This window comes from Mustela nivalis (assembly GCF_964662115.1).
Source record: "Mustela nivalis genome assembly, chromosome: 8".
Classification (NCBI taxonomy): domain Eukaryota; kingdom Metazoa; phylum Chordata; class Mammalia; order Carnivora; family Mustelidae; genus Mustela; species Mustela nivalis.
Window position 1 is genome coordinate 76,134,060 of NC_139027.1, and position 23,731 is coordinate 76,157,790.

Sequence of the window (23,731 nt, forward strand, 5' to 3'; positions counted from 1 at the left end):
TGTTTACATAGCATTTTCACACTCCATAAATTGAACAGAGCAAGTACTCATATTTTTGGGTTGACTAAATTTTACTGTAATATTTGTCAAGGAAATGGGTATTAATGACCATTTAATTGTAAAAGAAATTGGTGCAGAATTAGTGTGTTGAAGTGAAATTGGACTGATGTGAATTTTCATGTCAGCGTATGCAGCTTGAACAGCAGGACCATTTTCTTGCAGCATGAGAATTTGATTCTTGACAAGAAGATCCATGTGCCTATCTCAGAATTTAATGGACATTAACATTTTGCTGTGTTTGCTTCACAAACTGCTCTCAGAAAGAAAGAAAATGCCACCAGCTTTATCTAAATATTATCATTCCATCTCTTCTGACTCTTTTTCCCTGGAAGTAACTATTATTCAGTTGGTTTTAGTAGTTCAATAGCTTTTAGTTTTTACACTAATCAAGCATGTTTTTAATACTTTAGCTGGATAGACACCCATCTAATCTGTTTATTGTTTTGTGCATTTTATATCTTTACATAAATAGAATCCCACTGTATCTTTTCCCAGTTGGCTTTGTCTTTGAGATTTATTCATGGTGAGACATGTAGTTGTAACCCATATTTTTAACTTCTGTGGAGTATTACGTTGCATCAGTGTCGTCATGTGCTTCTCTTGTGTATAGAATTTCTCTAGGGTGGATACGCTCATAACCCAACAATTCCAGAGGAAGTTACAAGCATCTTTACTTTGCCAGATACTACTCTCAGATTTCTTATGCCGTTGTGGTTCCTGATTCTCTATTTGGGACCTGTTTATTTCCCTCTGGGAATTTTCAAGATTTTTTTCTTATCATTGTTGTGAAGTTTCAGTTACCTTTTTTTTGTTGTTCTTGTGGTTCTGCTTTCATCAGTTTGGCAAGGCACTTTTAGTCTTGATACCTTAGGTGTAGTGCTGGGGAACTTTTCTGAATGATTTTTTTGATAAATTTCTTCTCTTTGCATTCCTTGTTCTTTCTGGAATATCTGTTAGTTGGATGCTATACCCAGTACTGATCCTAAAACTTTCTTATTCTATCCTATATTTAATGGGTGCGGGGGGAGATGGAGGTACAGAGAATTCTACTTTGGGGTCACAGCCAATATCTGTGCAATGATGTAAGAAACCCCAAGTGGGAACTTCCCAGTTGAGCCCTCACTATTAAGGAGCCAATATTTATAATATTATTATAAACTAAAACCCATACTTATTTACTCTGGTTTCCTCAAATTTTCTTAATATTATTAAAATTTAATGTGTATTAAATTTAATATTTTTAAAAATATTTTATTTATTTATTTGACAGCACAGGTAGGCGGAGCTGCAGACAGAGGGAGCGGGAGAAGCAGGCTTGATGTGGGGCTTGATCCCCAGGACCTTGAGATCATGACCTGAGCTGAAGGCAGATGCTTAACTCTTTGAGCCACCCAGGTGTCCCTCCTCATGGTTTTTTTAAAATTGAAGTATAGTTAACATTATTGGTTTCAGGTGTACAGCATAGTAATTTATCATGTATATACATTACAAAATGTTCATCATGGTAAGTGTAGTTACCATCTGTGAGCATACAGAGTTATTATAATATTATTGATCATATTCCCTATGCTGTACTTTTCATCCCTGTTATCCCTCTTATTTATATTATGAAGGTTTCCATAGTTTTTACCTGCTCCCTTTTTTCTGTCTCATGATCCCATTGCTTATAATCGTCATGTCTCTTTAGGCCCCTCTTAGCTCTGGGAGTTGCTCACAACCCCTCCCCCCCCCGCTTTTTTTTTTTTTTTTTTTTTTTTTAAATGACCATTTCAAACTTGAGGAGTACTGGTCGGGGTATTTTGCACAATGTCTTTTCTTTGGATTGTTTAATGCTTTTCTTATGATTAGACCAGGGTTATGGGGGTTGGGGCAGAAGACCACAGAGATAAAGTGCTATTTTCATCACATTATATAAAGAGAAGATATTGTGAACATGATCATTGATGTTGACCTTGACCACTTGCCAGTGATATAGAATGTGTCACATCTCTCCGCTGTAAAGTTGCTCTTTGTCCTGCTTTTCATTTTAAGCTCTTTGAAAAGGAAGTCATTATGCCCAGACCACACTGAAAGGGGTGGAAGGTGATGGTTCGCATATTTGAGAGTGATGGAGCTACATAAACTCTCTGGAATTCTTCTGCCCTGGAGATTTGTTTGTTCTCTCCCATTTATTCATTTATTTAATCATTCATTTTTATCAGTATAGACTCATGGAATTTTTATATTTTGGGTTATAATCCAGTACTGCTTTCTTTATTTTGTTGCTCAGATTATTCCAGCTTTGCCCATTAAAAAAAAATAACAATTGATCTACCATAGCCTAAGAGTGCCAAATTAATTCTTTTTCTTCTGGTTCTTTCCCCTTGTCTTCTCTTTTTAACTTTAATTTAAATTTTTTTTAAAGATTTTATTTATTTATTTGACAGAGATCACAAGTAGGCAGAGAGGCAAGCAGAGAGAGGAAGGGAAGCAGGCTCCCCGCTGAGCAGAGAGCCCGACTTGGGGCTCCATCCCGGCACCCTGAAACCATGACCTGAGCCGAAGGCAGAGACTTTAACCTACTGAGCCACCCAGGTGCCCCTCCCCTTGTCTTAATCTGTAGTTTTTAGTTACATATTTTGGTTGTCCGTTTGTCACTACAATTAAATTTTCTTTGTGGATTATATTTGTTGTCTTTTAAAGTGGTGTTTCCCCCCTTGAATTTGACCTAGGTTGCTATTAATTAAAATATGTATTATTGCATTTGTTGCTCTTGTTTTTTGATTTTCAACCTTTCTAGGTCTCTCTGTTGTGAATCTTTAAAAATGTAGTGTATAATAGGTATATGAGTTAGTTTTGTGTTCCAGTTTGAGAATTATTTTTTAAATTGGTTTATATTTATCAATAAGACATGTCTGTGTTCTGAATTGTCTTGTTTGCTTTTCTCTTTTAAATGTTTGAAAATCTCAAAATATTTTACAGTCTTCTGGGCATTTTTTTTCTTTCTGTGCCTTAGATAATTTATAATCTCTGCATTTCTCTGATGGTTTGCTTGTAATTATATAATAAACTGAAATTCTTTCTTAATGATATCTCAAAGATGTGGAAATTAGTTTACTTCTAATATTTAGTACTTTATCTTCTTTTTTTTTTTTTTTTTTTAAAGAGTTTATTTATTTATTTGACAGAGAGAAATTACAAGTACACTGAAAGGCAGGCAGAGAGAGAGAGAAGGAAGCAGGCTCCCTGCTGAGCAGAGAGCCCAATGCGGGACTCGATCCCAGGACCCTGAGATCATGACCTGAGCTGAAGGCAGCGGCTTAACCCACTGAGCCACCCAGGCGCCCAGTACTTTATCTTCTGAGACCTAATTTTAATTACTTCTCGTTAGTGTATTCCCCTGTCATTCATTTAATAGCTCTAAACAGATATGACCATCTTTCCCATGAAAGAAGAAATACACACATATGAGCCTCCTTTTACTTTAACTAATTTCTAGTACCTTCCAGTCTGTGTTAGTTATTTTACTATTTCTACTTCATTATGATTAATGTTTATTACTAATTCTTCCATAGTCATTTCTTGTTTAGCAGAGTTTGCTCTTAGTATTTTTTACAAGAGAGAGCTTAGGAAAATAAAATTGAGGGAAACTTCCCCTAGCCTCTCATATTCATGGGTTGGGGGCTTGTGAATTAAACTGACAAAATACAGAGTAAAGACAGAGAAAAAACAAAAGTTTATTTGTGTGTATATACATGGGAGATTAAACAAACAGTTAGAATTTAGGGCTTAGAATTTAGAGTTCCACCAATAGCGGAAGGGGAAGGAGAAGAAGGGCTCTCATGGAAAAACAAGACTTTTAGGAAAGACAAATTAGGTCTTTAGGAGAGTAGATGAGAGATATGACAGTGTTCATTTGATTTCTCATCCTTGTGCTGGCCCTTTGTCACAGGTGATAGGAGTAAATCTTTCATTATTGTAAGCCTTCCCTGAAGAGGGATTTTTTTTCCCCTCCAGTTCAAGGCTTTTGGAGGACTGCTTTGGAGGCAGAGAAGGGGTATGGAGTTGTGATAAAGCCTTTCAAAGTGCCTGTTGATTTATTTTCATAGGTCTTCAGCATGAAAATAATTTTTATGTCACTATGATAAAATTTGCATCCCCTTACATCTTTGAAAGAGTAACGGTTTAGTTAGAGATAAAACACTTGCCTTGTGCTTTGGTTCCTGGAAGTCTTGACCGTTGTTCCATTTGCCTCTGCATTATTCTTTGGAAGACTGGGAGTGGCTTGATTTTGTCTACCCTGCTGCTGTAAGTGGCTTTATTTAAGAGTGAGTGGAGGAGTGAAGGATTGAATTCCCATGGGATTCTTTATTGCCTTTAAAATTGAATAGCTCGAACATATTGTGCTTTCCCCCCAACCTAAACTGTAAATCTGTTCCCCCACATTCTCAGTAGTTATGACTGTATAGTATTTCATACTGTACATGAGGGTTTATTAGCCTCACTATTGTTAACGTTTGACCCATTAATTCTTTGCTGCCAGATGTGTGCACTGTAGGGTGTTTTACAGGCTACTTGTCCTCTACTAACTAGATGCCAGTATCCTCTCCTTGCGCCACTTGGGACAATGAAAAATGTCCCTAGATATTACCAAATGCCCTCTGGGAGCCAAAATCTCCCCTGGTTGAGAATGACTGTTATATATTTGGCCCATTCCTCTGTTGTTAGAAATGCAAGTTATTCCTATTTTAAGTAACACTGTAACAAACATCATTATACACAAAGATTTTTCTCTTTTGATGTTATGGGGAATTACTGATTTCCAAATATATAACTATTCTCCTATTTTAAGATTTTATTTTTAAGTAATCTTGACGCCCAGTGTGGGGTTCGAACTCTGAACAACCCTGAGGTGAGTTGCATGTGCACCAACTGAGCCAACCGGGGGCCCCTATAACCATTTTTCTATTTCTGTGTTGTAGAGGAACATACTTTCTATATGCCGATAGATTCTATTAATATTTTTAATCTTTTAAAATAGTAATACAATATTTATGTATAGTTTGTGTTATTTTTTAAAGATAACTTTTCAGAAATGGGATCACTGTGTCAGATTTTTCAGTTATTACATAATCTTGATATTTTTAGGATACATTTCTAAGCCACTCTATCATGATTGGCAAAGTCACAGGTGGAGAGATTTTCCAGAGCCATTTTATATCTTGCTTTATCCAACACTTTGGTTGGTATGAGGTGTTCTACCTAACCGAGGCTTACCTATTATTTTAATTTTGAAATAGTTTCACATTTACTGAAAAGTTACAAAGATTGTACAGAGAGTTCCTTTATACCCTTTAATCGGTTTCCTTTAATGCTGATTTCTTCCCAAACTGTAGTGTATTTGTCTAAATTAGGAAACAAAACATTGGTACTGTTCTATGAACTATATTCCAGACTTTATTTGGATTTCACCAGTTTTTCTAGTAATTCCCTTTTTTTATGCCAAGATCCAATCTGAGTACCACATTACATTTAGTACCCTTGCCTTTTGAGTCCCCAAACATTTATGTTACTATTTTTGATTTTTAAAAAAGAAGACAAATTTTACAGGCCATTAACCACTTAATCTTTGAGTTTAGGAATGCAAGGTCTAATCCAATCTGCTTTGGTGTGAATTCTGCCTTGCCATTTAAGTTGTATCATCTGATTTTACTAGGTATCTCAGTTTTCTTGATTGTAAAATAGGAACATTAATAGTAGTGCCTTTACTAAATTGTTTGTTTGATTGATTGATTGATTTTTTTAAAAAAGTTTTTATTTATTTATTTGACAGAGATCCTAAGTAGACAGAGAGGCAGGTAGAGAGAGAGGAGGAATTAGGCTCCCCGCTGAGCAGAGATCCCAATGCTGGACTTGATTCCAGGACCCCGGGATCATGACACGAGCTGAAGGCAGAGGCCCCGACCCACTGAGCCATCCAGGTGCCCCTAAATTGTTTGATTTAAATAACAGTGCATATCCTACTCTTCATATAAAGTCAGGAATTTAGATCTCACAAAAAATAGTAAGTTTATTATTATTGCTATTTATATTACCTTTGGTCAAAAGAACAACATGTAGTCTTCAGAAATCCTTGGGAAAAATTGTGTCCATGGGGAGTCACCTGGGTGGCTCAGTCCGTTAAGCATCTGCCTTCAGCTCAGGTCATGATCCCAGAGTTCTGGGTTTGAGCCCCAGGTCAGGCTCCTGGCTCAGTGGGAAGTTTGCTTCTCCTTCTCCCTCTTCCTTCCCCCCTTCACAGTCCGTTCTCTCTGTCTCTCTCTCTCTCAAATAAATAAAATCTTTAAAAAATTGTGTCCATGGGCCTGAGGGACACCACCTTATCCTTTTGATAAGAAGCAGATGGGGTTGACAGATTGTGCTGCTCTTAAGCAAGGCTTCCCAGTGTCCATGTGCCCCCTCTATGAAATAGCATGCCAGCTGTAGGAAGGAGAGGGGGAATTTTGCAGTATCTGAATATGTGTGGTTGAAATTTTATAATTTGCTGTGTCTAAAGATTTTTGGTTGAAGGTCTCTTTGAGAAGTCTTTGCTTTTTGAATATTTGTTTTTCTAAAGGGTAGAATGTTGGCGAAGCATTTAAAACAGTGTCTGCAACAGAATGAGCACCATGAAAGTATTTGCTTATTCCTTAGAGCCTCAAATTAAAAAAAGCATTTTATGATTACTTGTTAATAATGAGTCTCTAGAGCAGAAATTAATTGAAAATAGTAAGAGGCGAGAGGATCATTAACCCTCTCAAATTAGTCACCTGATTGTCCCTGGAGGGGCTTGGTTTCTGACCAAACTGCTTTGTAGTCTGCCCCCTCATGCTGTTGAGACAGCTAAAGGTTCTTACCTCTGGCCTAGGGCTGATAGAAGTATGAGTAGTTTCTGGCATTTGTAATTATGAGGGAATACAAGTTGTTTGGGCAAGTTTTGCTTTACATGTCCTGCAATTTCTATTTCATTATAATCACCAGTATCCGAGTGTGGTTGTTGAGGAAGAAGTGGTTTTAATTTTGATAGAACCTAGAGTGTCAACATTAAACTAGTTTAAAAAATTAGAAAATTTTGGACATAAAGGTAGAAATAATAGTATATATTGTGCTCCCATGTACCTGTCTACTTCAGTAGCATTGACATTAAGAGAGTATTTTTACTTTCATTTATTTTTAAAGATTTTGTTTGGGACACCTTGGTGGCTTGGTGGGTTAAGTTTCTGCCTTCGACTCAGGTCATGATCTAAGGGTCCTGGGACCAAGGCCCACATCCAGCTCTCTGCTCTGTGGGAAGCCTGCGCCCCCCCTCACCCGCCTCTCTGCTTACTTGTGATCTCTGTCAAATAAATGAAGAAAATCTTAAAAAAAAAAAAAGATTTTATTTATTTATTTGACAGAGAGAAAGAGCACACAGCAGGGGAGCAATAGGGAGAGGGAGATGTGGGCTCTCAGCAAGGAGCCCGATGCCTGGCTGGATCCCAGGACATGGGGATCGTGACCTGAGCTGAAGGCAGACACTTAAATGACTGAGCCACCCAGGAGCCCCTAATATTTAAAAATACTTTATATTGTGGTGAACCCTCATAATATTATCCAGTCTAATAGCAACCCCCTCTTTTTTTTTTTAAGATTTATTTATTTGAGAGAGCAGAAGGGACAGAGAGAGGGTGAGGAAGAATCCTCAGGCAGACTCACAGTCAGTGCTAAGGACAGAGCCTGGACACAGGACTCAGTCTCACAACCCTGAGTTCACAACCTGAATCGAGATCATGACCTGATCTGAAAGGAGGCTTAACCCACTGAGCCACCCAGCTGCCCTTAATAGTAGCCATTTTAATTTTTGTATATTTTATATGTATAGATATTTGCCTTATTAAACAAGAGTACAAATATTTTTGGGGGCGCCAGGGTGGCTCAGATGTTAAGCGTCTGCCTTTGGCACAAGTCATGATCCTGATGTCGTGGGCTCAGCAGGAAGCGTGCTTTTCCCTCTTCCACTCCTCTGCTTGCATTCCCTCTCACTTTCTCTCTGTCAAATAAATAAATGAAATCTTTAAAAAAAAAAAAGAGTACAAATATTTCTGTTATTCTTTGTGTTTACTCTTTTTTTTTTTTAAACACTTTATCCATTTATTTCAGACAGACAGCAGAAAGAGGGGAGAGGGACAGAGAGAGAAGCAGGCTCCCAGCTGAGCAGGGAGCCTGATGCAGGGTTTGATCCCAGAACCCTGGGATCATGACCCAAGCTGAAGGCAGATGCTTAACGACTGAGCCACCCAGGTACCCCCTATCCCCAATAACATCATCTTTTAAAAAAATGTCTCAGTGTTAATTAGACACCTTTCTTCCATCCACTGGTTCTAGATCTGCCCTCTGAAACAAATGCATCAGACTTTTCTTCTTTTGTAAGGGTTCAGTATTCACCACCAGCCCTGTTAGGACTTAATACCTCCTCTCTAGTCTAAGCAGTACCAGCTTCTTCAGATGTTCTTCATATGTTCTTCAAGTGTTTTTTGAGCTATTTTCATTCTTCTGCTTGGGAGGTATTTATGTTTGTCAGGGTCCCTCTTAAAATGTGGTTCTTAATGAATGCAGTACTTTATATGTTTGACAAGTTAAAGTACTGAACCTTATATGAATCTAGACTGCTGTGTTTATATTTTCTAGCCTTAATGAGCTAGAGTTGTGAGCTGCGGCTCAGCCATTTCCAGTTGTAGCACAACTCCCCCAACGTGAGCATCAACCAGGGGGTTCATTCGGTGCTCACTTGCCCATTCATTCCACAAATATTTTACAGGGTGCTTACCATGTGCCATGATTAGTTTTCGTCATTTTGACAGTGAGTAAGACAGATACAGTTTCTCCACTCATGGAACTTACATTCTTATTGGGATAAAAAGAATTTAGTGAAAAAAATTTCAGCAAGCTCTGAGTAAAGTAAAACAGTAAAATGAGCCATAGTAGTGGTTGGAGAATACTTTTAGATTGTGTAGTCAGGGAAGGTCTCTCTGAGTTGACACTTGGGCTGAGATCTAGATGTCAAGAAGGAGTTAGCCATGAACAGGGGGTGTGGAGTTAATGGTGATTCCAAGAAGAGAAAACAGTACAAACAAAGTCCAGAGATGGGGAACAAGCACGACGTAGCGAAGGGATAGAAAAGGCCACTGTGTTGGGGTGCCTGGGCGGCTCAGTGAGTTAAGCCCTCTGCCTTTGGCTCAGGTCATGATCTCAGGGTCCTGGGATCGAGCCTCGCTTCGGGTTCTCTGCTCAGCGGGGAGCCTGCTTCCCCCCTCCACCCCCCGCCTGCCTCTCTGCCTACTTGTGATCTCTGTCTGTCAAATGAATAAATAAAATCTTAAAAAAAAAAAAAAAGCCACTGTGGCTAGCCGGCAGTAGGGGATGATGAAAGAGTACAGGAAGTGAAGCCAAAGAGCTGGGGGTCAGATTATAGAGTGCTGCACTAAATTTGGATTTTCTTCTAAATTCAGTAGGAGTCAGGAGTGGCATGATTTCATTACATTGGCAAAAGATCAGCCTAGAGAACCAATTGCAGGGAGGTAGAAGTGGAACTGCTAGTGAAGAGGTTATTGTAGTAGCGTGTGGGCAAGGGATGACCATGACAGAGCTAGGCTGCTGCAGCTCCAGATGGAGAGAGATGGATGGATTTGGGCTCTGGAGATAGAAGTGGTAGGGTATGTTAGTGAATCAGAGTAGTGTGAGAGAGAGAGCAGAAGCAAGGCTCTGACATACAGATATTTTTGTTCATGTGAAGAAACATTTGTTTCAAGTAGAACAAACCTGGTGTACTTTTTAAAATATTAACTGTGTTGTATGTTGGTGGTGGTTAAGAGCATGGACTCTGAAGCCAGACAGCCTGGATTACAGTCTGGACAACCTGGGTTCCTTACCTCAGACAAGTTACTCAGCCATTCTGTGACTCAGTGCCCTCATAAACTGAGGACCATGATGTCTATCTCATGAGGGTGTTGTGGAGATTAAATGAATTGAGTGATACAGATGAAGTTAATATAGGCTCAGTACCTGGTCATATTAAAGGGCCTGTATAAAGGTTAGCTTTCATTTTAACGGTTTTGCAAGGGTAATTTTGAGTCTACATAATGTTCGCTGTATGTTATTTATACACTACTCCCTATAAAAGATAGAATTCTACTCTTTAATTGTATCTGTGTAGTTTTGTTTTCCCTCAAGGGCATCTGTAAATATTTTGTTTTCTGCTATTGTGAAAATGTGGAAAAGTTGTTTTGTGTAGCTGTATGTTTGCTAGCTAAAATCTGTATTACTTTTGCATTTGTTTCAAATGCTCTCAAAATACGCTTATACTGCAGTCTTAGATCAAATAAATGTCTTGAAAGAGTTTTCAGAAATAGTGGATTTCTCCTAACATACCTTATAGTATAGCTTTTATATTCTTGGTGTCTAATGAAGGATATGTTAATGTTACATCTATAAAAGTATAAAATGCACCATGAGAATTTTTTCGTCTGGTTTCTTACAGAAGTACGATTCATTTGATACTTGTATTTACAGTGTAGCAGCACGAGGTGTTTACTCTTGTTCTAAATTCCTTCAAGAAAAGGATTTTTCCCCTAGTTACATAGTATAGACATTTCTTTATGAATTTATGATAGACTCTATTATAGCTTGATGCTATCTTCTAACACCTCAATTTTCATCATGCATTGAGTGTAGAATTTATTGTGTGTGTGTGTATATATACACACACACACACACACATTTTTTTTTTTTTTTTAATTTTGGTCAGAGAGTGAGCATAGGCAGACAGAGTGGCAGGCAGAGGCAGAGGGAGAAGCAGGCTTCCTGCTGAGCAGGGAACCCGATGTGGGACTTGATCCCAGGATGCTGGGATCATGACCTGAGCCTAAGGTAGCAGCTTAACCAGCTGAGCCACCCAGGTGTCCTTTACTAATATATTTTTGAGAGAGAGTGTGAGAGAGAGCAGGACAGGGATAAGGGGCAGAGGAAGAAGCAGATTCCCCGCTGAGCAGAGAGCACAGTGTGGGACAGAATCTCAGGACCCTGGGATTATGATCCACGCCAAAGGCAAACCCTTGACTGAGCCACTCAGGTGCCCCTAGAATTTATGCGTTCTACTTATTCTTTGTAATAGTAGGACTCACCAGTGAGTTTGCTTCTTCAAGGAAATGATATATTAAAATGAGCAGGATATATCTACTGGGTCCTACTTGCTCACTCTGTTACCAGAGGTCATTGTCTCTTTGATTTATTTGCAGAGAAAAAAACCTTTGGGTGTCAGTATATCAGTATTTATAAAGGTTTAGATTTTTATGAATTAAAGTTTTTTTTTTTTTTAAAGATTTTATTTATTTGCCAGACAGAGATCACAAGTAGGCAGAGAGGCAGGCGGAGAGAGGAGGAAGCAGTCTCCATGCTGAGCAGAGAGGCCAATGCAGGGCTTGATCCTCTGACGCTGGGATCATGACCTGAGTCGAAGGCAGAGGCTTTAACCCATTGAGCCACCCAGGCCCCACCCCCCTTTTTAAGATTTTATTTATTTGAGAGAGAATGAGAGAGAAAGCACAAGGGAGGGGGGAGTCAGAGGAGAATCAGAAACAGACTCCCCACCAAGCAGGGAGCCTGATGGGGGACTTGATCCCAGGACTTTAAGGATCACAACCCTGAAAGCTGAAGGCAGTCGCCCAACCAGCTGAGCCACCCAGGCACCCTATGAATTAGAGCTTTAGATTGGTAGAAGAGGATTCACTATAAGGGAATTTTCCTCGTTGAACTAATGTTCATTTAATAGCATTAAATTCATGTAATTTAATTTTATTACATTTAAATGTTTTAAAATGGAAAGGGTACAACGTGGTGTATAACAGGGAGTATCTCTTTCAGTCCTGTCTTCCAACTGCTTGATTTCTCTTCTGCATGGTTTCCAGTTCTGTGTACACTTCCAGAAAAGGAATGAATACACATCCTCGCCAACACTTGTCTTTTCTTTCTTTTTTTCTTTTTATAAGATACTAGTGTATCATAATGTATTTATTTATTTTTAAGAATTCTCTACACCCGGGGCGCCTGGGTGGCTCAGTGGGTTAAGCCGCTGCCTTCAGCTTGGGTCATGATCTCAGGGTCCTGGGATCAAGTCCCACATCAGGCTCTCTGCTCGGCAGGGGTCTGCTTCCCTCTCTTTGTCTGCCTCTCTGCCACTTGTGGTCTCTGTCTGTCAAATAAATAAATAAAATCTTTAAAGAAAAAAAAAGAATTCTCTACACCCAATGTGGGACTCAAACTCATGACTCTGAGATGAAGAATTGGATGCTCTTTCACCTGAGCCAGCCAGTCTTTTTGATACTAGCCACTTTAGCTGGTGTGTGGTGTCATTGTGATTTTGATTTGCATTTCCCTGGTGATAAGTGGTATTGAGCATCTTTTCATGTGTCTGTTGATCATCTGTATGTCTTTGGAAAAATGGATTGAGGTCTTCTATCCATATTTTAATTGGATTTTTTTTTTTTTTTTTTTTTTTGGTGTTGAGTTGTAGAAGTTCTCTATATATTTTGGGTATTAATCCCCAGTGAGACATTTTTATATATTAGGGAAATTAGCTCATGATATGAAATGCAGTATCTTATTTCATAGAATACTCTTATTTTACTTTATGCATCTTTAATTTTTTTTTTTTAAGTAAACATTTATATAGTTTAAAGAACCAGACAGTTCTGAGAGCATCTCTTTTTGGAGAAAATTCCCCAGAACCCAACCTTTTCAAACCCTTACAGCTGATTCCTTTGGAACTTATCTTTAAATCTCTAATGTACTTTTTGACTTTTTTTTTTAAAGATTTTTTTATTTACTAGAGAGAGAACTTATAGGGAGTAGGGCCAGAGGGAGAGGGAGAAAGAGAATCCGAAGCATCCCCATTCCCAGCACAGAGCCTCAAGTGGGGCTCCATCTCACAGTCCATGAGATCATGACCTGAGCCAAAATCCAGAGTCAGATACTTAAGTGAGCCATGCAGGTGCCCCTGTTCCACCCCCCAACCCCTGCCTGGTGTAGGAATTCTTTCTCATTAGTAAATAATGAAATGTAGCTCTTTCATTCCACTACCCCTACCATACACATATGCATACTCCCCTGTACTTCCTCATTTTTTCAAAATAGGATTACCCCCAGTTGAGACCAGTTGGCATTCTGGTTCTTCAGTTTTTGAATTAAACCTTTTTCTGTCTGATAGCTTATATGCTCTTACACGTTATCTCCTGTGTTCTGAAACTTTTGATGGACCTTTGTAATTGTTTCCATCTATTGTGCTTGTTGCAGGATGAGCTCTTTCAATTTTGAAATTCATGCCCGCCCTTCAGTTTGGAAGTTTCCTTATATTATTTTTATAAACTGTAGGCATACCTTATTTTTTTTTAAAGATTTTATTTATTTATTTGACAGACAGAGATAACAAGTAGGCAGAGAGGCAGGCGGAGAGAGGAAGGGAAGCAGGCTCCCTGCTAAGCAAAAAGCCCAATTCGGGCCTTGATCCCAGGACCCTGGGATCATGACCTGAGCTGAAGGCAGAGGCTTTAACCCACTGAGCCACCCAGGCGCCCCCGGCATACCTCATTTTATTAAGCTTTGTGATTTTTACAAATTGAGGTTTTGTGGCAACTCTGCATGAAGCTAGACTCTCCACACCATTTTTTTTTTAAGATTTTATTTATTTATTTGACAGAGAGAGGCAGACAGAGAGAGAGAGGAGGAAGCAGGCTCCCTGCTGAGCAGAGAGCCCGATGCGGAACTTGATCCCAGGACCCTGAGATCATGACCTGAGCCGAAGGCAGCGGCTTAACCCACTGAGTCACCCAGGCGCCCCTCCACACCATTTTTTTGACAGTATTTATTCCCTTTGTGTCTCTGTTGTATTTGGTAATTCTTTGACTTTTTCAAACTTTCCCATTATTATTCTTGCAGTGATCTGTGATCAGTGGTTGTGGCTCATTGTAATGGTTAGCATTTTTTAGCAATAAAGTATTTTCATTTACTTATTTATTTGCCTAAGCACTGGGGGTGGGGATGGCAGAGGGAGAGGAGAGGAAGACTGTAGACTCCCCTCTGAGCAGGGAGCCCGACCCACCCACATGGGGCTGGATTCCAGGACCCTGTGATTATGACCTGAGTTGAAAGCAGAGGGTTAACCAACTGAGCCACCCAGGCACCCTAGCAATAAAGTATTTTTATTATTTATTTATAAAAAGATTTTTATTAATTTATTTGACAGAGAGCGAGCCAGAGAACACAAGCTGGGGGAGTGGCTGAGGGAGAAGGAGAAACAGGCTCTCTGCTGAGTGGGGAACCCAATGAAGGACTCTATCCCAGCACCTGGGAATCATGACCTGAGCCACCTAGGCACCCCTAGAATATTTTAAAATTACGGTATACACATTGCTTCTTTAGACATATTGCTATCGCATACTAAATAGACTACAGTGTAATATAAACAATTTTTTTTGGTCTAGATAAAGATTTTTTTAAATTAACATATAATGTATTATTTGCCCAGGGGTACAGGTTTGTGAATCGTCAGGCTTACACATTTCACAGCACATAGCCCTCCCCAGTGTCCATAACCCCACCACTCTGTCCCTCCCCTCTCCCCCCAGTAACCCTCAGTTTGTTTCCAGAGATTAAGAGTCTCTTATATGCCCTGGGAAATGGAAAAATTGATTTGACTCACTTTGTTGCGATACTTTATTGCCATGGTCTGGACCCAAACCTGCAGTATCTCCAGGGTGTGCTTGCATTTCTCCTTTTCAATTTTCTGTATTCCCATACTCCCCATTTTTTGGCTCTTGAACTTCCTAGGCTGATCCTATCCTCTTGTACCATCTGTCTTGTAGCTGTAATTTCTGGCATTTCTTTAAACTTTCATTTTCCCGGCTTTCTCTTCCATGATTATGTTTTCACTTTACAGGAGATCTTTAAGGCCTTTGAATGTTTTATTTTTCCTTTTAATAACATCCTGTTATTTCATGGATTCAGAATCTCACCTTTCTGAAAGGAGTTTGCTTGCATGCTTCCTTCCTCCTCCTTTTGTGATTAACTTTTCTTGCGCAGCCTAGTCCCTTTCTAGGCTTTTCTCTTCCAGTCTGCTTATTTTGGCCCCTCTGCTGTTTTTTTTTTTTTTTTAAAGATTTTATTTATTTATTTGACAAAGAGAGATCACAAGTAGGCAGAGAGAGAGGAAGGGAAGCAGGCCTCCTGCTGAGCAGAGAGCCCAATGCGGGGCTCAATCCCAGGACCCTGGGATCATGACCTGAGCCGAAGGCAGCAGCTTAACCCACTGAGCCACCCAGGCGCCCCCCTCTGTCTTTTTTTAGGGAAATCCTGTGTTTGGCCATGGACTGCTTAAATTTTAAAGTGGATGTTGAATAGCTGATTGCAAGCTCTGTGCCTGTCTCTGGGGTTTGTTGGCTATGGGATTCACTGTGGGGTGATTTGACCTATTTTTTTTAATAACCTCCAGTGTCCACACATAAAATCTTTCCTGTAGAATTAGTGAGTTTCTAAAGAGTATAAATAAGCCTCTTCTCATCTTTTATTTAGAGGGTATACATCTGATTGCCAGCATTTGGGAATTGACTGTTGGAAAAAGGCTAGTGTATCAAACAAGAAGTGTGTAAACTTTTACTTAATCTTATGTTTTAAGGCTAGTTTCCAGCCCTAATCTCTCCCTGGTATTCTCCAGTTCTAAAGGTCCTGTTTTACCTTCTTCAGAAATAAACTTACTTTTCTTTCTGGGATGAGGGAGTGGTATTCCTTCATTCAGCTATGCTGACCCAGAGAGGAGGGTTATGTGAAGTCCACCTGCCTCTTCCAGTCGGCTTCCGTCCGTCCGCTCATTGCTCCACGTTCACATCCAGTCTGCAGTTTCGAGTGCGTTGCTTGTAGCCTCACAGTTAGCATCGTTTTAACCACGTCACAGTCTTGGTTCTGCCACTTCCCGGGCTTCACTGTTGTCTCCACTCTTGCTCACTTGGTCTTCATGGATTTAAAAGTCCCATATCCTAGTCTTGTGGGATTTCAGAGAGGTGTTCTCAGGCGCGGTATTACTGCCTCCTTGGGTAAGCAGTCACTCTTCAAGGCAGACAGTGCCCAGCAACATGGAGAAGCATGACTTTCTTTACACAGAGTATAAAACTAAACTTTTCAAAAAGATAACCAGGCCAAAGTAGTGATTCCTTTAAAAAAAAAAAAAAAAAAAGTAGGGTGCCTGTGTGGCACAGTTGGTTAAGTGTCTGCCTTCTGCTCAGGTCATGATCCCAGGGTCCTACCTCGGGCCCCCTTCTCAGTGGGGAGCCTACTTCTCCCTCTGCCTCTCTCTCCTGTCTCTCATGAATAAAAAATAAAATCATTTAAAAAAAAATTTCATGGATGAATAGTGAAAACATAATAATAAGCAAGCTTAGTTCTTAATGGTAAATTTAAATTTAAGTAAGAAGAGTGTCTTTGGTTTGAAATAAAGGTTGAAATTGAAACTTGGTACCATATGACATAGGCAAATACATTTGGAATGATGTAAATGTTACATTTAATATAAGGCTTGTATATGACCCTACTTCCAGGAGTTCGGAAAGGTGGTAAATACTTTTGGTTGGAGTAGTTTGTAAGATTTCATAGGAGAGAACATGCTTGACTAAACTGAGGTTTTGTTTTCTTCATGTTGGAGAAGAGAGTATGGTTGTGATTATTTTGGGAGCCTTGGGCAATAAGCCTACAAAAGTTCTCTGACTTTCATTCAGAAAGTGAGAAAGCTGGTTAAAATCCTCAATTCATTTACTTAATTTTACTTTACTTACTTACCTTTTTCCTTTTCCTTTTTTTTTTTTTTTTAAAGATTTTATTTCTTTATTTGACAGAGAGAGATCACAAGTAGGCGGGTGGGGGGGGAGCAGGCTCCCCAGTGATCAGAGAGCCTGATGTGGGGCTCAATAGCAGGACCCTGAGATCATGATGAGCCAAAGGCATAGGCTTAACCCACTGAGCCACCCAGGTGCTCCTTACTTACCTTTTTCTTATACTGCAAATGAAATACAAACTTGCCCAGTGATACTGAACTATCCATTGTGAGTTGTATTTTAGTCTTACGATGTCATATAATTTTATATTTGTTGGAAGCAGTAGGTAGTTTACTTACTGGTCAGTCTCTAACCACATAGAATTTCAGAACAGGAAGAAATGCTATTGTTTTCTGCAGCTCCCCCCTACCCCCCACCAGGAAAACAGATACTTGGTAGAGCCAGGAATCAGACCTAACCTTTAGGCATTCTGTTTATTGTTTCCTTCAGTTCATTGTCTTAAGATGGTATGTTTATTACATGTGTTTGTGTTTTGGGTGCAAGTCAATATGCTTTTATTTATTATGAGAAAATACCCATTCTTATAGCCCACTACAGATTTCTTGGCTCTTTGGGGGCCATTTTGTTCAGTCTTTTGAGATTTAGATATGCTCTTTTGCTTAAACCAGAGGTTTTCTTCCGACTAGGAGACTGTTATTACTCCTGCTTTTTGTTATTACTGACTTAAGGGAGACTGAGAGCATTGAGTGTGAAGTCAAAGCCCTCTCTAGAACATGGGTGTGAGACCCCCCCCCCCCATAATTTGACATAAGATAATTGAGATAAGGTAGGAACTTTTAAACTATTTTTAAAGATAGGGGACATCCCAAAAGAAATAAGCATATAGTACAATAACCAAATATATAATTTAGTTGATACTTGTCTTGTACACAGTTTCATTCATATAGTGTAAACCCTGGATTGCCTTAATGGGGTGGACACCATTTTAGCATCCTTTACCCCAGATCACACACCTGCGTGCTGTCCTCCCTGGAAGTCTTGCTCTGACAGAATGAGGCTCTCTGGTGATGCTGGAATGATGAGTTCAGTTTTTTTTTTGTTTTTTTTTTTTTTCCTTGCCTGTGGCCTTTCTCTTTTCAGTGTAATACAGTGCATGTCTGTATCCTTCCTGGAATCTACTTCAGTTCTTGGAGGGATATGGCCTTATGGTAAAGCTGTATAACGTATTATTTATCACTTACTGGGAATGGAAGTGTTGCTTAGTTTCTTTCAAACTAATCTTTTTTTTTTTTTTAATTTTTTTTAAAAGATTTTATTTATTTGACAGCGAGAGATCACAAGTAGGCAGAGAGGCAGGCAGAGAGAGAGGAAGGGAAGGAAGCAGGCTCCCTGCCGAGCAGAGAGCCTGATGCGGGACTGATCCCAGGACCCTGAGATCATGACCTGAGCCGAAGGCAGCGGCTTAACCCACCCAGGTGCCCCTCAAACTAATCTTTAAAAATAGTCCTCTAACATTTATTCCAGTACTTGTTTTGGCAGGAAAATACATGAACATACTATTTTGGGAGTTAGGAGGTATACATAGAGGGACCATTAATTATGCAAAGTAGCATGTACTAAATGGATGGGAAAGAAGTAACTATTAATGGAGTTCAATAGAGTACCGTGGAGAAAGGATTTCTGGAAAAGGTAAGACTCAAATCTGACATTTCTGGAAGGATGTAACTTTGCATAGGCAAGGACAGTTAAGGCAGGGAGGGGGAGAGGCACTATTTTAAAATAATGTAGTGTCCAAATTATGATAGAATAGTCCTGCTTTTGAATTGAGGCTTTATTAGAATCCGTTATTACAAATGTTGGTGCAGTACTTGTTTTTTCCTTCAGTTTTACAAGTTACGTGTTATTTGAAAAAATGAAGCTCTGTTCTTTGATGACCTGTTATTAAGTGATTCCTACTGTGCTGTCAGTTTTGTTTATAAATGTGAAATGTACTTGGGCTTGATGGTAAACTGAGGGCAGCTTTGAAGTACATGTATCCCTCTTGGAGTAAGATTGATGGGAACAAATCAGCCCCGGTCTGTCAACTAAGGCAAAAGACGTAGAACTTCAAAATCAAAGGAATTTTTAAAGAACAACGCTTCAGATAATTTTTCTTGTTTGCTAGAGAGTTTGTCATCAAAATAATTGTTAACTAAGTGCGCTACATTTAATGCTTTTAGAAATAGTAGTAAATTTAGTCCATTGAATCTTGGGTGTTTTATTATCAGAGACTAGCCTTTTTTCTTCTCCAGCAGCTACGAATTCAGTTCTTTAGATGAAGTTCTAGTCCCTAGACATGTTCAGGGGGAAGGGGAGAAGAAAGCCTCTGTCTTGTGGATTCATTGGATGGAGTAGAGATGATTATGAATGAATTTGAGGATTTAGGAAAAAAGGGAACCTGGAATTCAGCTTTGGAACTCTTTTAATTATCTGGTGATGAGTTGTGTGAGTACCCTCTTCACAATCTGTATTTGCATGTATTTGACCTTATTTTGAACATTGTGTTAAGATTTCAGTATATTTGAATAGCCATTCAAGTTTCTTCCCTGAAATTTGACTTGTTATATGTAAAAGTTGCCCACCTCTCACCCTTATTCCCTTTTAGAGTCGGTTTGTAAGCAAACTCAAAGGTATCCGACTTTTTTATGGGGAGGCTTATTCTACAGAAGAGTGTAAACTATAGATAACTCATCTAAATTTGAGGACCTCTAGAACTTTCCTCCAGATTTGTTCTTCTCAGTGAAAAGTGCAATTGTCAGATGGGTTTATTACCTTCTGAGGCAAGAAAAGGATGGCACATTTATTGAGTTCTTAAATCCATGATTCTGAAATAAGTAGATAATGGACATTTCATTGAAAATAATATTATTCTTAGGATTTCAGTGCTTCTGCTTTTCCCCTTGAAATGCCCATGTATGTGCTCACACAAACACCCACCAGTTATACCAAATTAATTGTGCTCTTACTCTTCTTTTGGCTTTTGTATATGCTGGCTAATTCCGTCTCCCCTTTCCATCATGTAAGTCTCAGCTTAGGCTTCTTCCTTTAGCAAAAAAGCTTTTCTGTTTTTGTTTTTTAAGATTTTATTTTTTAGAAATTTCTACACCCAGCACGGGGCTTGAACTTACATCCCTGAGATCAAGAGTCACATGCTCCACTGACCGAGCCAGCCAGGTGCCTCTGGAAACTTTTTTTTTTAAACTTACTTCTTTTTTTAAAAAAGGATTTTATTTATTTATTTGACAGAGAGAGAGAGAGAGAGAGCACAAGTAGGCAGAGCAGCAGGTAGAGAGAGAGGGGGAAGCAGACTCCCCAGTAAGCAGAGAGCCCAATGTGGGACTCGATCCCATCATAACCTTAGCCGAAGGCAGAGACTTAACCCACTGAGCCACCCAGGTGCCCCAACCTCTGGAAAATTTTTAAGTGCATGAGGCTATCTTGTTGGCATACCTGTATTTATCCCATTGTACCCTGTATCACAGTGTGCCTTCGTAATCTGTGTTCTGGTTTTTATCTTCCACCAGACGAGGAGTTGTTTTAAGAAGGGGACAACTTATTCCTAGTACCTGATACAGTGCCTGGCATGCAATAGGTACTCAGAAAATGCTTGAATGAGGGGCACCTGGCTGGCTCATTTGTTAGAACATGGAACTCTTGGACTTGGGGTGTGTTTAAGCCCCACATTGGGGGTAGTTTACTTAAAAAAGAAAAAATAAAGGGGGGAGGGGGAAAGAAAATATTTGAATGAGTACTTATTGTATTATTTGTAATTGTAAATTAATTGAACGAAGCTGAAGTATTCTTTTGGCAGATACATTAAAAGTTTGAGTAATTTATTGCTATATTTTATGCACAAATTGTAAATGAGAAATTGTAGGATCATCCCAGCATTGAATGCTATATAATATGTAAACACATGTGAAACCTTTTAAGTGATTTTAAAAATGTGATTACTTGGGGACATGGCTGGTCCAGTCAGTGGAGCATGTGACACTTGATCTCCGTGTTGTGAGTTTGAGCCTCACATTGGGCTTGGAGTTTACCTAAAAATTTCATAGTAAAAATAAAAAATAAAAATAAAAATGTGATTACTTAAAGTGATTTAGGCAAGTTACTTGGGGTAAATAAAAAGACAACAAGGAGTCCCTGGACTTCCAGGTATGAGAACCCCTTTTAAAGTATCACTTGTCAGATTCTTCCTTCAGAGTACAATTATTATATATTATGCTGCTGTGGTTTCATTAATGTATTTTCCTCAAAGAAGGCAATGGAAAAAGACAGATATAGATATTTTCAGTCTTTAGATAATGCTACTGTGCATAATTCTCAATCTTGCAAAAAGACTGTGGCCCACAGAGTTGTATACATCACTGATCTCTAAATGTGGGTTTGCAGAATAAGCCATTAGTATTAAGTTTTTAAAAATTAGAACTCCTATTTATTGTCTTTCATAAGGCAGAAAGGCAAATTGCACTTAATACAGTGATTGGCACTGGCTTCCCACACTGTTAGTAGGTCAGATGTGCTGGTGGGAAATCCTAAGTAGAGAAGGGTAGAATTTTCACTTCCTCACTTGCATTTGTCGTCAGTGGCATCACAGTGAGGTTTATATGTGATTGGATTTTCATATGATCAGGTTTTAATGAAGCTGCTTCAAAAAATGAGAAAGAGACAGTAAAAGATTCCTAACAAAAATTAGATTGATTTTAGTTATAATATAAGTACACACAGGCATACACATAAAAAATGTTAGAACTCTTAATTCCAGTATAAACTCTCATTCTGGTAAAAACTATGATATAATCAGACCTGAAATATTGAAGCAAAAAAATCTGGGATTGTTGAAGAAGACTGTTGAATACATGGATCTGTATTGGAACTGTGCCTTCTTTGAATGTACAGTGTTGCTTGACATGTAACTAAACGATAGCAAGAAATTTTAACAAGTTAGTAAGGCATTTAAAATTTAGGCATTCTGAGTATAAAAAACTTTATATGGAGTTTTTTTTTTTCTTTTTCAGAGATGTTTGATAAAGCCATCAGTAGAGTACAAAACTGCACTAAATTATAAATGTTTACAAGGCCCTTTGAGGTTTCTTGTTGAACAGTAGAAGATAATTGTATCACTGGAGGAACACTTGCTTTTTCCTGTCATGGTCAAATGACAGAAATAACATGGAATGTATGGCAAAAAACTAAAATGCATTTCTTTGTCATCACATGCCTTTGAAACATGCATAGTATACAGTGTAGGTGTGAAGAAGTCAGTATCAGAATAATTACACATTGTGGATAATTTGCTTTACGATTAATTTTATTTTAATAAAATTATTATTATGATTTATTTTATTTTAACTATAAATGTTGTAACATACTTTCTCCTTAGTGTTTACTAACTTGTGTTTCAGTAATAATGACTGTTTTTGGGGAGTGAATAGAAAAAGCGAAGAGATGCTAGGCGAATATATATTTTTAGCAGTGAATGACTTCTTTAATAAAGACAACCTTTTATGGAAGGAAATCATAGTCACTTAAGGTAAAAATCATTGACTGCATCATTCATAGGTTAATTATTACAGCAAAGAAATTGAACCAGGAGTTTATAAAGAGCTGTTAGCATATCAGTGTAGTTAATTTTATAAAAACAAGACCTCTAACTTTAGTTTTTCATTTTTTTAAATTTTAAAAAAGCTTTATTTATTTATTTATTTATTTGACAGACAGTGATCATAAGTAGGCAGAGAGACAGGCAGAGACCGAGAGAGGGGGAAGCAGGCTCTCTGCAGAGCAGAGATTCCCGATGTGGGGCTCCATCCAGTGATGCTGGGAACATGATCTGAGCCGAAGGCAGAGGTTTTAACCAACTGAGCCACCCAGGCGCAAAGACCTTTAACTTTAAAATACAGTTAGTGGGGTGCCTGGGTGGCTCAGTCAGTTAAGCCTCTGCCTTTGGCTCAGGTCATGGTCCCAGAGTCCTGGGATTGAGCCCCACATCGGGCTCCCTGCTCAGCGGGGAGCCTGCTTCCTCCTTTCTCTCTGCCTGCCTCTCTGCCTACTTGTGATATCTGTCTGTCAAATAAATAAAAATAAAATAAAATACAGTTAGTTTTGGGGGTACTTGGGTGGCTCAGCTGGTTGTATTGGAGTCTTGATTTTGGTGCCCGTTGTGATCTCAGGGTGGTGGGATTAAGCCCGCCTTGCGCTCCACGCTCAGTACTGAGTCTGCGTGGGTTTCTCTCTCCTCCCCCCACCCCGCCCACTCCTTGCTCACACGCATGCACACTCTCGAATAAATAAATCTTTTTTTTTTTTAATATTCTATTTATTTATTTGACAGAGATCACAAGTAGGCCGAGAGGCAGGCAAAGACTGGGGGAAGCAGGCTCCCCCCTGAGCAGAGAGCTGATGCAGGACTCAATCCCAGGACCCTGGGACCATGACCTGAGCTGAAGGCAGAGGCTTAACTCACTGAGCCACCCAGGCGCCCCTTAAATAAATAATTCTTTTTTTTTTTTTATTTTGTTTATTTGACAGAGATCACAAGCAGGCAGAGAGAGAGAGAGGAGGAGGAAGCAGGCTCCCCGCTGAGTAGAGAGCCCAGTGCACTGCTCAATGCCAGAACCCTGGGATCATGACCTGAGCCAGAGGCTTTAACCCACTGAGGCACCCAAGCGCCCCTAAGTAATTCTTTAAAAAAAAAAAAATGTAGTTTTTACAGTGCCTATATGAGAAGTGACCAGGAAATACATTTTATTACATAG

General features: G+C 39.1%; 1 protein-coding gene across 5 annotated transcripts in view; it reads left to right on the forward strand.

Moving 5' to 3' along the window:
• The window catches only part of PPM1B (protein phosphatase, Mg2+/Mn2+ dependent 1B), a 95,522-nt gene that overhangs the window by 27,349 nt on the left and 44,442 nt on the right, over positions 1–23,731 (forward strand). For 2 of the 5 annotated variants that reach the window (XM_082746970.1, XM_082746973.1), the window contains exon 2: positions 2,489–2,634. The exons of the other annotated variants lie outside the window; for them this stretch is intronic. The gene's annotated coding sequence lies outside the window, so the exon portion shown is untranslated. The remainder of the gene's footprint in view (positions 1–2,488; positions 2,635–23,731) is intronic. 5 annotated transcript variants of the gene reach the window in all.